At 39.6% G+C, this 11,006-nt stretch overlaps 1 pseudogene; it reads left to right on the top strand.

The window, feature by feature from the left end:
• Positions 1 to 6,661: 6,661 nt before the first annotated feature.
• On the top strand, positions 6,662 to 10,687 carry LOC148734994 (uncharacterized; annotated as a pseudogene).
• The last annotated feature ends 319 nt before the right edge of the window (positions 10,688 to 11,006 follow it).

Raw genomic sequence — 11,006 nt, 5'->3', positions numbered from 1 at the left:
AACGATTCAGAATTTCCATAGCTACAGTATCGAATATTTGTAGAACCTGGGAAAAATTCTTAAGAAAAGAACTCCTACCAAGATGTATACAATGGCCTTCAAAAGAGCAGCTCTTCTATTACATGCCTCCAGTATTTAAAACATAAACCTGGTGTCTATTCTTGATTGCACTGAGGTCCAAATGGAATCTCCTTCCATTTGGAAGGAGATTCCATGGAACGGCCGTGAAGCTGCGAGGTGGATTTGGTTCATTTGACGTAACACTAAAATGACTTCCAAGTGCTTTTCTATCCTAGTGTATTTTTCAACCTTTTTCTTGTAACTAGACTCTCGATTCGCCGTAATGAACAAAAGTTAATCGTGAGAATTTCCTTGGTTTGCGGAAAGGTTACTGTTTTCTTGAAACTCACATAAGATCAAAAGATCATATCGGTCGCCTGGTATAAAGACTGTGGATTGCAGGAGGAATTATTATTCACTATTCACAACCGACATCTAAACAACTATGGCGCTGTTAGTTTACAATTCGGTTTACAACTCGTTTCTCGTTAGACCTCGAACGTCTGTGATAAACTCGCCTTTACTGAAGACGGCTTTGGTCTCGATCTGCGAATCGCTGTATCTCCCCTGTGCTCGTCTTTGTTACTTCGAGTCATGGCTTAGGGACAAATTTCGCTTAAACTGAACTCTGCAAAGTGAGTAAATAAAAGTACATTTGTAATTTTCATTCTTATTGGTATATTGTAATATGGCGGAGGCGGTTCTCGTGTTACAAGCAAAATAGCGCCGAAACAGTATAAGAAAATGTATGGGAAAAGATTTTATTTTCAAAATAGCTATCTAAGAATGGGATATTCTTTCGCTGCGTACTTGGAAATGCAGCCTGCATTGGTTAAAGCGTCCATCGCTACGAAAAAGAAATACTCAAATTCAACCCTACCTTTTCCCAAGGTATACGAGTAAACTCATAATTCTGACTCCATTTTCCCATACAAACTATTAAAATCTGCCTCAACTAGTTGTTACAGTTCTTTCGTCGTGGGAACAACCTTGAGAAGATTCGCAACTGCGTAGTTCGATATGCATTCTGCAGAGGTTTGCTCGAGTAAACCGCTCTTAAACGGTCGAATAGGTTGGCCCACAAATTTTGCTCGAGCCGGGAAACTCTTCGTATTTTCTCAGAGCTCAAAAGCCAAATACGCCATTTTTAAATACCCCAATTTTAGGAAGGAAGAACACGAAAGATACAAGTCCCAGTAACTGCACAATTTGACCGCCATTTTTCTTGTTTTGACGTCTCCTGTGGCTTTCTGGGATAGAAAGGTACCAGGCCTTTCTCTCGTGGGGTTTTACGATAATACAAAGTTACGTGTTCACTTCAGTTCCACCGTATTGAATTATCTGTAATACGATATACCGTAACGGGATCGAAATGTCCCCGATTTCTGGTGATGTAAACGAACGCTTGTATGAAGAACATCATGTACGCATAGCTCGTTTACAACCCAATTCATATCCACTGGTATCGTGAGCTTTATTCTTGGCAAAAAAGAAACAAGATGGATTCACCTATGTTGCGCTCGCTTGAAACTCACAATCAATGATTGTTAGTGTGCCATGAACAGTTGCAATTATTTTATGATCTTGTAAATCCTATGCGTGAAATGGATTCTGCCATGTGTCGTCTCGCAGTGATTTGGCATGACTTCGAATTTCAAGGAATATGTCACTGGGATGACTGAACTGAGGTAATTCGCTGTTCTAAATGGCACAAAAGTTGCAAACGTTTCCGTGTATTAATGATATATTTCGAAATTTTTTGTACCAACAAACAGCGAACAATGCATGAATGAAATAATTCGTGTTGTGTAATCAATGAGACTAGTTTTAATATGTCTGGATAATGAGGAATTTGTACCTGAGTATTATGAGTGTCTTCACATGTGATGATTTCGGAGACCTTAGTTTGGAGTTTTCTATTAATTCTACAGGAGCTTCGTTGACATGCTGTGCGAAAGAGAAGATCTGGGACAGCTCGTGGTATTGACAAAGTCGAACTTTTAGCGCAATTTAGACGAACCTCGTAGGTTCGTACTTTATGAGACGTTTTTCTATGCTTTTCTATCGTGACTGCTTGATCTCCCTACCAAGAAAGCATCTACCGAATGAACGAACCTCCCATAATAAATTATAGAATTACAACTTGTAAGGCGAGAACATTTTCGAATTACGTCATAAACCGATATAATTCATATACATCTTAGTGCGATTTATGCTTTCAGTTGACAATATGGATAAGACTACATTTCAGTGAGGGTCGATCCTGTTTGTTTTAGTTAAAAAATCTGTTAAGTCTTCTCAGTTGTCATGATTTGTTGTGTAAATCTTCTCTCTATGGCTATCCTAGAAATCTTTTCGCAACTTGGGTGACAGGGACTGGCAACTCATTGACTGAAACAGAAAAAAAGATCTTTTATTCGTCAAAAAAAAAATCCAAATAAGCGATAAGCAGGTTAGAACACCATATCAATAACAATATGGGTATTCTAGCCACCCTAAGGTGTAGGGTATAGTAGACAAGGAGTAATCGCCTTTATTCGGTTTCTGCGGCCGTGATATTCAATTGTGTTTAAATATATTCTGGTGAGTAACCCCTGTTTGACACGGTGTGACTCCCCTTTGAAACATCCTGGTTACGCCCTTGATGACAATGTACTCTAGGCTTAATGCGAGTACGCCCCTGAGGGTCTTGAGGAGCCTACATTTAATCTTTGGGTCAAATGATATATGCGTCACTCGAACAGAATGGCCTTGATTAGAAGTTTCTTTAAAATATGTTGCAGGACGCAGGTAATGGCGGACGAAACCCTATTTGATTAAATCATGGGAGTCATAGAGGCAGGCCTCAACATACTTGGCATAAGCATCAGAGGGGACCTGCCGCTAATTTCCCAGCTGCCGACAAATTTACGTAGCGCGTACACGGGTGAAGGAGAAGGTGGAATCGATGGAGAAACAGAATTGATCAGTCAAAGAATTTCACAGGCTGTGGATAACCTCGTAGAGAATGCATTCCTTTCCAATGAAGCTGAGGGAATGGTGGAAGTGACGACTTCAATACAGGAGTATAGAGAATTGCAACCAAGTATCCGCCGCTTGCAGCTTTATATCAATATTGCCAGTTAAATAAGAAGAGAGGTATAGAATTTATATGGAGTTATCCAGAAAATTTAAAAACGTTCGGACATGTCAACAGCAACAGCATATATTAATTAAAACGGCGTTCGTTTCAAAGCCATCGAAAGCCTCGACATCCATTATCCATCCATGAACCGCTCTTTAGAAATCTTGCATAGACTGTTATTGAGGATTGTCCAACATACTTATCTACAGTTCAAGGCGGCTAACTTTCAGCAAGTGTCTAAGGATAAAACGATGGTGTGGTGAGGATATTTCGCGCTCCTGTTGAAGGGCAGTCCGTTCCGAAAGTTTTTAGCTTAACCTAAAGAGAAAACCGTGCTGCCTTTCAAGTTTTCAAAAATTTCGCAATTCTGGTCTTTCTTTCACAGGGCGTTCCGTCAATGTAGTCAATCTGTATTAAGCGGACACCAACGGATTATGGGAGATAAACATGGATTAGTTTTGTGTGAGTTGTTCTGCTTTAAAGTGCTACTGCGACCAAAAATGCACCTTTTCTTTTCTCCTAAGAGGTTGAAAGTACTTACCCTAAGTAACAAATTTGCCAAATGGTAAGGCAAAACTCCATCAAGAAGTAATATTATTTTCCCTGTAGATTCGCGATCTAAACGGCCGCCATTCTTCGAACTACAGAACTCCGCGTGAAGAAGAAGAAACTGGGTCGAGAATGGAAGTGACGTCAACGACTCAACAAACGTGGCTAATTTGGTATGCCGAAGGAGAGTTGTTTTTCTGGTTCCGCAGGAAAAAAGGAATAAAATTCGAAAGAATTGTTCCCCAGCTTTCTTTTGCGTATTTCTTGTAAAGGCATGCCTTCGCGACGTTGTCGAAGTGAGTCGATGACGTCGCAACTAAAACCGCTGTAGTTATTTTCGCGGGCTCTCCAGTGTGTTATTCGAGCAATGGCGGAAGAATTTTTAATGTCTTCGCGGCGCTGTTTTTAAGGAATAACGTTGTCAAATTTGAGAAACTTACGCTTATTCTTATAGTTTAGGGTCTAAATGTGAAGTTAACACCAGAAAATTGGGAAAATAAAATGCAAAAATTTCGTCGCAGTAGCACTTTAAGGAGCTCCATTACGATTTTATAATAAAAGGTAGTCTATGACTGGATGTGCCTACTGTTGTATAGTTGTAGAGTATTGTAGTAATGGCCAAATTGGGAACAGATCTAGAGTTTGTGCACTGCTCAATTTACCAGGAACCATAGCTATAAGACCATACATCAACAAGATGACCCAAACTCAGAGGGTCTCAATGGGGTGCTAGCTTTTACGGTTATCGGCTAAAATTTTGGCTCTTTTACGGCTATCGGTTAATTTTTTACAGTTACGATTAACAAAAAAGTTAAAAATTAATTTCTTTGTTTCCAAAAGCTCAAATATTAATAAACCTGTGTTTTTTTAATCTTTAAAGCAAAATGAAGGTGTTATGGTCATCTCAGGCTTAAATGAGTTATTCTTTTGAAAAAATTTAACATTTGATAAATCATACCACCTCTAATATTATTTTACGCAGTTATTAAAAAACAAAAAACAAAAACAAAAACAAAAACAAAATTTCAGGGTCCAGTGTTTTTTACGATAGCGAAGGACTGTAGAGAACGACTGTCTGCAGCAGCTTACCATTTGACAATGTTTACCGGAAACTTTACTTTATTAGTATTTCCCAAGGGGCTTTTCAATACTTAAGGTATGGGTCGCACTTGGGCAAAGTTTTCAACTTTGCAGGCAAAAAAACCCCACAAAATTTGAAACCGCAACCGGAAAGCAAACTTTTGGTTTCAACTATCAGGGTCGCACTAGGTGAAAAAAATGTCAGTCATGACACTTTGATAAACCAGACACACGTTTATCGACGTGCTATGGGGAGAGAGCAGCGAGATGAAAAAGGAAAACAAACGTTAAAAAAATGCATCCCGTTGAAGCATTGTTAATAACGATGACGATGATGCTTATTCTTCTTATTCAGTTAAATCACGAGCACTTTTTTGTCTTTCGTATGATCTATGAAAGATGGGTTAACGCCTGTTTAACTGTTTTGACTGCCGCTGTGATGAGAGCGAGAAATCGACGTCAGCGAAGATTACTTGGAGCGCCATATGCCTGGTCAGTTCCGCGATCAGTCGAGTCGTTTGCTGTTTACTGACAAGCGATGATAATTACCGCTGTGATAGCTATTGTTTAGCCCGAGTTTTCCGAAATCTACCTGCCCCACCCAAGCACTACGGCGTCTTTGATGTTTTGGCCGGTTTTCAAAGTTTTTGCGAACTGGAAAAGTTAGGGTCGCATTAGGCAATGTGCCCCGATGACAGAAATTTACACCAAAGTGACCACATTCACACCAAACTTTGCCAAGTGCGACCCATGCCTTAATGATCAACAGTAAGCGTTTTGCAAACAGTGACATCTCTGCTAGTTGCTTTACTCAGGTATTTCAAGCTAGCGATCTCCTGAAAATAACAAATATTAATCCTCCGTAAGAAAACCAGTCTTTCGCTATCGAAAGAATGAGCTCCCCAAACATGTGGGGAGCTAATTTAGTTTCTGCAATCCGCAAGATAAAAGACCCGCAAAAATCTCTTGCCACGCGACATCCTAGTAGTCACGTACGAAATTCATAACTTTAAGAGTACTTACTGTTCAGCTCGCTTTCACTATCTGAGTCAAGCAACAGGGGTAGTTCCAGATCTAGCTGCTGCTGGGTCGATAAAGAATAATTTTCTATCTTGCCGCTGATTTTGACGGGGCGATTTTGGTCAAATTGCCCAAGACCGAACTTCCTGGCTTGCTTGTTAAGACCAAGAAAGTCAATAACGTTTTTCTTTAACGCTGAAAGTGTCCGATGCTCTTCTTGGACTTTGAGTCTTGCCTTGTATCTTTCGCTTGGCCTTTCCTCACCCGTTCGATAAAAACTAACAGCAGCTTTCAATACCGACATCGTTCAACTCACATGCACACTGGGTGAAGAAATTGGAGATCTTAAAACAAAAAGCTTTCAACTTGTCCTACAAAACGCAGGCCAAGTGAGGTCAAGGGAGACTACAGGGGGTCCTTGAAACGAGCTTGGCCTATAAACGTATGAACTACATGTACGACATGTCCGGAGTCAAAGTCAGCAAAATAAGAAATGAAACAGGTCATAAGTAAGTTTAGCACCTTCCTTAAAATTAAGAAATTTAGTGAACAATTTTTTTTTTACGGTTACCTCTTTTGACCCCATTTACGGCTAACGGTTAAAATTTTTCAATTTTTACGACTATTGACTAAATTTTTGGCCATTTTACGCCTATCGGTTAACTCCACTAAGACCCTCAACTCAGTCATCACCTAGTTAACCTATAGAATTTTATATTCAATTTCATCTCGCAAACGAGTCCAATTTCAAATCAACTGACTAACAAAGCAAGTCCTTGTTTAAGGTGGCTCTATATAGTTTTTTCGACGCGCGAAGCATGGGTACGAATGGCGCGAGCGCGCGAGTATTAAAAGAAAAACAAAAATAAACATGGCGGCGAGACTTTTATCGCGAGTCGTGTCCCACTTACAAACTCCTAAAAATGTGTTTGAAAATACACTTCTTTCGTCCTCTCTTGACGTGGTTAAACTGAGGAGTCAATTCGCAGCATTTATTGCGCCCATATTAGAGAGGATAGACGGTCGTCATCGAACGCGAAGGAAGTCGCAGCGTGGTCACGGTGCACTTTTTTACGGTGGCTTCAAAGGGACATACACTTTCCTCTCTCTTTTTTTTTCACTTGCGACTTAGCTGCTACTTTCTTGCGACTTAGCTGCGACTTTCTTGCTACTTTCTTGCGACTTAGCTGCGACTTTCTTGCTACTTTCTTGCGACTTAGCTGCGACTTTCTTGCTACTTTCTTGCGACTTAGCTGCGACTTTCTTGCTACTTTCTTGCGACTTAGCTGCGACTTTCTTGCTACTTTCTTGCGACTTATCTGCGACTTGCTACTTTCTTGCGATTTAGCTGCGACTTAGCTGCTACTTTCCTGCTACTTTCTTGCGACTTATCTGCGACTTGCTACTTTCTTGCGACTTAGCTGCGACTTTCTTGCTCCTTTCTTGCGACTTAGCTGCGACTTTCTTGCTACTTTCTTGCGACTTACCTGCGACTTGCTGGCTACTTTCTTGCGACTTATCTGCGACTTGCTACTTTCTTGCGACTTAGCTGCGACTTAGCTGCTACTTTCCTGCTACTTTCTTGCGACTTATCTGCGACTTGCTACTTTCTTGCGACTTAGCTGCGACTTTCTTGCTACTTTCTTGCCACTTAGCTGCCTGGCTACCTAGCTGGGCCGAGTGGGACGCAGGCTAGGTTGCATTGCCGATAAACAACATGGATTCTCTAGCAGAACAGCTAGTTCCGGAGGTCCGAACCAGGTATTTTGACACTTTCTCCTGTCATTCGTTCAAATTAGAAATGCTGAAGGTACAAAAACTTATATTTGGCTTCATTCTCTTTAGATTTTCATTTTTTTAAAAGAAAAACGTGGGATTAAAGATGGCGTTTGCCAACAGTTTAAAGACGAAAGGGTAAGAATTTATTACGAACCGTTTCCTGTACTGGACTCGAGATTGTGGCGCACTTAAATTTGATATCTCAGATTGTCTTTTTACACTTTCCTTACCTTCTTGTTACGTTTGGTTTACATTCGAGAAACCTTTAATCATTTAACTTCAAGATGGGACGGTTATTTGTGCTTCACTGGGAATAGTTTTGACCCTTTTCATAAATGGCTGCCAATTAAATTTTTTTTGTAAGTATTAAAACTAGCCAGACTAACCTCGGTTTTGCGTTTATAATTTGAAAGAAATTTTACTCCCAAACGAGTTTAGTGAAGTTAATTTCATTGCATACAAAATAATTTTTATATTGCTAGCTATTTATCATTCCTTGAATCCAAGGTAACTGATTTGGAAATAATTGGATGAGAGAAAAAAAGTTTTTTTTTTTTAATTTAATTGCTTCCAAATTGGACAAGCATGTAGTCCTTTGCCCACTAATTTATGTAACATTCCAAAGTAGATGAACTTGATGTAGGGCAAACGTTGGGCCTGATATATGGCATGTACATGTTGAACATGATATACGGCAAATGTTGCTTGTATACATATGGAATTTCTCTTCTTGTATTAAACTCAAGATCTTACTTATTTACTGCTTGATATATTAAGTTGGACACTTGCAGAGAAATTCCATATAAACTCAAGATCTTATTTGTTTGCCGTACATGATATATTGAGTTGAGCACTGATTGATGAGTCTCTGATGCATTGCTCGATATCCGAGAAGGCTTCCACTCCCCTTCAGTTCCTCCTCGACTGCTTCTACCACCTCATTCAAATTACTTCGACGCCGACGTCTTGTACATCCCAACCGTCTAAGTATTCTTTTCAATTGTCTTAACGAGATCCCGATACCATGTACACTTACGAGAAATAATGCAATTTCAGGTGCAGTAAGCCCAAGATTGAAGTAGTCCTTGATTATCTCGTCGCGTATTACTCCATTGTTCCTTATTGCCGGAGAGTAAGATGGAAGCACTGCCATCGATGTAGAGCACACCGAAATGAAAAAGAAAACGGCGAAAAACTTCATAGCTATACTGTAAAGCCAAGGCAAAACAGACTACCTATTGTTTATAGGAGTCTACGTTGTTTTCAAATAAAACAACCTGGCCGGCTGATGCACCAGGCAGCTAAGTCGCAAGAAAGTAGCAAGAAAGTCGCAGCTAAGTCGCAAGAAAGTAGCAAGCAAGTCGCAGCTAAGTCGCAAGAAAGTCGCAGCTAAGTCGCAAGAAAGTAGCAAGAAAGTCGCAGCTAAGTCGCAAGAAAGTAGCAAGAAAGTCGCAGCTATATCGCAAGAAAGTAGCAAGAAAGTCGCAGCTAAGTCGCAAGAAAGTAGCAAGAAAGTCGCAGCTAAGTCGCAAGAAAGGAGCAAGAAAGTCGCAGCTAAGTCGCAAGAAAGTAGCAAGTCGCAGATAAGTCGCAAGAAAGTAGCAGGAAAGTAGCAGCTAAGTCGCAGCTAAATCGCAAGAAGGTAGCAAGTCGCAGATAAGTCGCAAGAAAGTAGCAAGAAAGTCGCAGCTAAGTCGCAAGAAAGTAGCAAGAAAGTCGCAGCTAAGTCGCAAGAAAGTAGCAAGAAAGTCGCAGCTAAGTCGCAAGAAGCAAGAAAGTCGCAGCGAAGTCGCAAGAAAGTAGCAAGAAAGTCGCAGCTAAGTCGCAAGAAAGTAGCAGCTAAGTCGCAAGTGAAAAAAAAGAGAGAGGAAAGTGTATGTCCCTTTGAAGCCACCGTACTTTTTATGGTTGGAGGCTTCGATTTGAGCTCCACGGGTGATGATACACTGAAAACAGCTGGAGTGTCTGCAGAGGTGCAACTGACACGGGAAAAACAACCACCAATGAGTGACGAAAGGGGTCGATTTTCACACAAGAAACCCACTCGAAGTGGAAACGTGGATGACAGGACTTGTGGAACAAACGAGTGGAGGGCAAAGAGGAAATTAGATTCTAAAGGAATGGTAGAAGATTGGTCGCCACCGAAAAAAAGAGAAACCCGTTTAAGTGAGGTGTAGTTTAAATTTTGTTTTCACTATGCGTGGCACCAAGCAATTCACCTAAAAGTTTTGAGAAAAGTGCTTCTTTTAAGTCTTTCTTTGCTCTAAAAATTGTTCTCAATTTGAATCGCATCATTGAATAAAATCTCGCATTATGATTGGTTAATGAAGCGAGGTATTTAGCGTGGAATTGCGAAAATCCACTACTTCACTCGTGAATTCCGCCTTAGATTGTACTTGATATCGGTTTTTGCATGCAATTTAATGCGGAATTCCCTTATCAAGTAATGAATTTTCCAATAGAATTTTTGTATTATACCACAAATAGTTCATAGCAAGTTGTTTCGTCAATATGATTACACCAAAACATGTTGACATTTCATTTTAAAATTCCAACAAATGTTTGGTTACAGTTACAACCTAATTGTAAAATTACCATTATCATGTACATATATTGATTTTAATCTGAAAGAAACAAAGAAGGAAAATTGCACTCCACATGGAAGTAGAATTATGGACTTGCATGTTTTGAGTTCATTGAAATGTTGTCAGCACTGTAAAGCAGGTAAGAAGAAACAATTTTTATCTGCTCAAAGAAAATCAAAACTAAAGAAAAATCAAAATGAATTCTCAGTTTTATGGCAAGTACATGTACACATAACTTTGAGGCTATAAAATGAACAGGTTTCCAAGCAACAGTTATGTGGTTGATTAAACATGTACATCTTCAAAACATTACAAAACTTTTCATAAGAAATAATTTTTTTGGCAAGTTCTTACCCTATACCAAGTGTCACACTATTGTATTTCTATTGATGGTAACAAAAAATGTTTTTTGGCAAATTTGGAACAAACAAGCAGTTGTAAATTTTCCACGAACCACAAGTAGCATTTACAGCTTTTATAAAATTTTGTTAATTTTGCAAAAAATTTACCTTTGCTCATTTATTTCAATGGAGAAGACAAACTGCCAGAACTAAGTGTCAAATTTTCTTGAGTATCAATATTGTCACTTTCAGCCAATTTGTCACTGTGGAACATAACAGAAGAAAAAAAATATGGGTTAGCCTCAGTGTTCTCAGTTACCTGTGCAGCGTGTGGTAGAAAGAATGTTGTCAAGACCTCCAGTGAACACAGGAGTGGTCAAAGAGGTCCTCTCAGTCATGATGTTAATTCAAGAGCTGTTCTTGGGTGTCTACACACAGGAATCGGTGAAACCCACCTAAAATAATTTA

The sequence above is a fragment of the Stylophora pistillata genome, chromosome 3, assembly GCF_964205215.1.
Source record: "Stylophora pistillata chromosome 3, jaStyPist1.2, whole genome shotgun sequence".
Lineage (NCBI taxonomy): Eukaryota > Metazoa > Cnidaria > Anthozoa > Scleractinia > Pocilloporidae > Stylophora > Stylophora pistillata.
This window is presented reverse-complemented; position numbering and strand designations above follow the sequence as displayed.